Source organism: Otolemur garnettii, unplaced genomic scaffold (assembly GCF_000181295.1).
Source record: "Otolemur garnettii isolate 467f Iridium unplaced genomic scaffold, OtoGar3 scaffold00051, whole genome shotgun sequence".
NCBI classification, from domain to species: domain Eukaryota; kingdom Metazoa; phylum Chordata; class Mammalia; order Primates; family Galagidae; genus Otolemur; species Otolemur garnettii.
The window spans coordinates 10,075,562-10,079,920 of record NW_003852446.1 but is presented as its reverse complement, the minus strand read 5'-3'; the positions used below and the strand labels follow the sequence as shown (position 1 = coordinate 10,079,920).

General features: G+C 44.2%; 1 pseudogene; it reads right to left on the bottom strand.

Moving 5' to 3' along the window:
- The window catches only part of LOC100962481, a 6,703-nt pseudogene extending 4,730 nt beyond the window's left edge, over positions 1–1,973 (bottom strand).
- Between the last annotated feature and the right edge of the window lie 2,386 nt (positions 1,974–4,359).

The window sequence follows — 4,359 nt, the reverse complement described above, 5'->3', positions numbered from 1 at the left end:
CACCTTAGGTGTACGTGGCTGGCGCCTTAGCCGGTTGAGCTATAGGCGCCGAGCCAACAATCATTTTTAAAGCAACTTCTTTGTACCAAGAACTATTTTGAGGGGGGAAGTCTAGCTTTCAGCCAGTCAGATTCAGAAAGTCATATTGTTCATATATTCAGAGATGATCAGACTTTTGATGACAGACTACCTGTTATTAACTTTATAATAATTAAAATCACCAAAAATGCTAATTCATTCATTTCCACTGTAATTTAGAATAACTCTAGTTGGCTCTGCCTCTAACATCTGTGCATAAATGAAAGCCCATAGTCAAAGGGAAATCATGCTATATGCACATATGTATAAATTCCATCTTCCTGGCTGGGCATGGTGTCTCTTGCCTGTAATCCTAGCACTCTGGGAGGCCGAGGTAGGCAGGTTGCCTGAGCTCATGAGTTCAAGATCAGCCTGAGCCAGAATGAGACCTCATCTCTAAAAATAGCCAGGTTGTGGTGGGTGTCTATAGTCATAGCTACTTGGGAGGCTGAGGCAAGAGAATCACGTTAGGCCAAGAGTTTGAGGTTGCTGTGAGCTATAATGTCACAACACTCTACCAAAGTTGACAAGTGAGACTCTGTCTCAATAAATAAATAAATAAATTCCATCTCTTGTCTAACTTGACAAACACACCTTGTAAATGACCTAGGAGGCCAAGTGACTTAGAGTTCCTTGCTGGAAAGAAGGGGGACAGAACTCCTTCTCTGTCCCACACCACAGGGTGGAGCCAGGCCAGACACCTAGTTTCTGTTTATATCCTCCTGCTAATGGTCCCTGCTTGACCACCCCTTGTGCCCAGGAACTTGCAACTCTGTAGTAAGGTCACCCCCAAAAGGGAGGCCAAGGAGGCCCTGGGTACAAGCTGAGGACATTAGTGCGGAGAACTCCAGAGTGTTCCAGAAGTGGGGATCTCCAGGCGTGTGCCCTGTCTCCTTGGCCCCATGGACTCTTCATAGGAGGAGAACCAAAGCAAGACCCTTAAAATGAGACCCAAGGCCATGATTCAGGGCACCACCTGCCCACTAGTGAAGTACTGAGAAGGTAAACAGTGCTGCTGGGGAATTTGTGCAAAAGGAGGGTGGAGCCCTACCAGCCCTCCAGCCCTACCAGCCCTGGAGCTGAGGCCCAGTTGACCATCCCTTAGGGTCTAGAATACCCCCTGGCCCAAGGGATACTTTTCACCCAAATTCAGATGTGTATCTCCCATGATGGAGCTGACACAGTTTCCTTTTCCACCAACTCCCTTTCTCTGAAAGTCAGAGGCTGAAAAGGCTCCCTGCTGGCTGGGAGAATACAAGGGCCTCACCACATGGGGCTGCTTCAGCCCAGAGCAGGCACCTTTTTAAAATTCATACAAAGTGCCATAGAGGGTAGCTGGGATCTGTTGCCAACCCACTTCCAACTTTGTGGGGCAAGGCAATTCTAAGAGCTCTGTTGCACCCCTTGTGGTAGACTGCGGAGAAGTTTTTTCTTTCCCTTTTCTTAATTATTATTTTTAATTGATACATAATAATTGTATATATTTATGGGGTATGGTGTGATGATCAAATCAAGGTAATTAGAAAATCCATCATCTCAATCATTTATCATTTCATTGTGTCAGGAACATTCAAAATTCTGTCTTCTAGCTTTTTAAAAATATTCAAGAAATTGCTGTTAACTAGAGTCACCCTACAGTGCTATAGAATTTTTGATATGGATCTGCATGATAATTTCAGTTCATGAGACTCTCAAAAGTAGAGAAGACCACAGAAAGCAACTGGTAAGTATTCAGATAATAGATACCTTCATAATCCAACAGTAAATGGCTTAATTTACTGACCCAACTAGGTCTGTGATAAGAATAAAATATATAGTTGTATTGGTGGCCCTGTCTCCATTCTCTTTGTTTTACAGTCATAATTGATCAAAATCTATTCTCTTACCTTTCTCATGTTCATGACAAATAATCACCTACTGTAAGCAGGAATTAATTTAGGGAATTGGCAGTGATCCTTCTTTTAGATGTGAGACAAGGAGCTTGGAAATATAATCAAATGCCCTGTTATTCTAAGTGATGACAGCAAGAGGCAATTTCAAAACAGGCCTCGCTACTGAACCACTGGGCCTTGATGACACAAGAGTGATTTTTCCATTACTGAGAAGAGTAAACCAGCGCAAATAGAGGGGGATGATTTTTCCTGACAGGTGAACCAGGCTTCAGTTAGTTTCGGAGAAACTTTCTATTTGAATCAATCTGTCTGTACTGCTCAAGTTAGGCTATCATTTCAATGAATCCAGGGAATCACCCTGAAGGAAATAATGTGCCCAGAACTTGGGGTTTTTTTGTCTTTTTTAAATGTAGTACCTAGAAACCCACCCCTGGAGTGTGGCTTAACTCTAATGGCCAATCTCAGCCTCTTCTCTTTGGGGGCATGATCTGTGGGGTTAAGAATGAAGTGAGGGGAAGCCAAATGGGGGGAGAAGGCAAAGCCAGCTGCTTGAATATGCAAAGAGGCTTTGCAGGGTGAGGGCTATAGGGAACTATGGGGAGAGATCCACTATAAATATAACATCTATTACCATGGACTCCTCAGATGTATTTACATACAAATTCCATGGGTTTTTCTTCCTGAATTCCCCCCATGCTGAGGATTCTCTCCTAACAGTTCTCATATTGTTTGGAAAAATAAGTATTAGGGAAGCAGAGCCACCATGAGCTGTGGAGGAAGTGATCTATCCCAGGAATTAGTTGTAGTCCCATTGTGGGGGGGGAATTGGAGTATGTGAAAAGCCACCCATCATTCGGTCTGAGTAGTCCAGCACATCCAGCTGCCCATGTGAAAGAGGAGGCCAGTGGGGAAACCCGTAAGAAGATGCTTCTACCGCTGTGGGCTGCAGGCACGTGTCCAGGGGTGAACCCTGGGCTGCTGTGGTCAACAAGATCAGCAGTCAGAACAGAGATCTGTACGCAGAGCAAAGGATAGTGGAAGACAAGCAGGATCTGATGTCACTTCCACCTCTGTTTGTCACCACACCTAACCACAACAACCTCTGAAAAGTAATGGCTCCTGCTTTACTTCCACCTTCCAAATCTTATGCAAATTCCTGATTTGGCCAAGTCTACCCCAGAGCCTTAAGGGAAGGGGATTCTGGGAAATACGATTCCATCTTAGCAGGTCAGCACACCACATACTACCACACTAGAAAACTCGCAGCATACCCATCGACAGAGCTTCCCCTGCAACTGATGCAGCACCCAGATGGAGAAGGTGCAGGATAAACAGATAGAGGGAAAAGCTGAAAAGTGTCCTTCAACCGATCAGAGTACATTTTACTGTCCTGTCGTTGGGAGTATAGGAGAAAGCTACTAAGGCTTTTCCTGCTAGGATGAGATGATGAAAATCTTGACTTGGCCAGGGCAAATTTAGGGGACCAGCAGTCTTCATTCTGAATTGAGGTAACTTATAACAGCAGCCAGAATTCCCATAGCACATTGGTGCAGCCAGTTTTAAAATCAATCTTTTTCGCAGAAAGGCCCTAGGACATGCATATTTAAAGAGTTCTTTTAACACCCAGAGATATCTGAGGGGAAATTACCTTGACACAAATTATGAAGACTGCATTGTTAAAATGCACACATTCATTATCAACAGTGCTTAGAATAGCTGCTTGGAAAGGATAATATGTTTATTAGAATCAATTAAAGTATGTTTGAGAGATTTATTTTCTACATCTTCATGGTCCTGTTTAAAGAAAGTGCTGACTTGTGTATTAACACTTCAAGGTCTTGACCACTTTTTATCTTGAAAAAAAAAGAGAGAAAATGTTTGTCATTCCACGAGCATAATCAGTTGAGCCGGCACACAATGACATAGTTAATTCACCAACGGAATTTGTTGCCATAGCTCCAGTGAGGGACAGGGTAGATTAAACAATGGTCTTTTTCACGACTGCCGCTTTCACCACAACCTGCCTGTCCCCGCACAACAGGCCATCATAGCGCCAGTTCAGAGCACAGCAATTGTCAATGAACAACAGCCCAAAGGGGACAAGAGGAGGCTTGTGGTAAATTAAGCAAGAGCACCCAGCAACTTGAATCTCTGCTTATCCAATAACGGGAACACTCCTAGCTCCTCCCGGTTTATCTTCAAGCGCCGGGCATAGTGAGCTGGCTTGACCTTTGGTCAAGTGCTCCGGTAAATTTGGAGCAACAAAAATTTCACCCTGTGACTCAAAAATATTCCCAAGGGAAGAGGACTAGAGAGAAGAGGGAAAGACGGTCAGGAGGGGATATGGTGGGTCACCAGAAATCCACCATGGAAGAGGACACCAGGGACA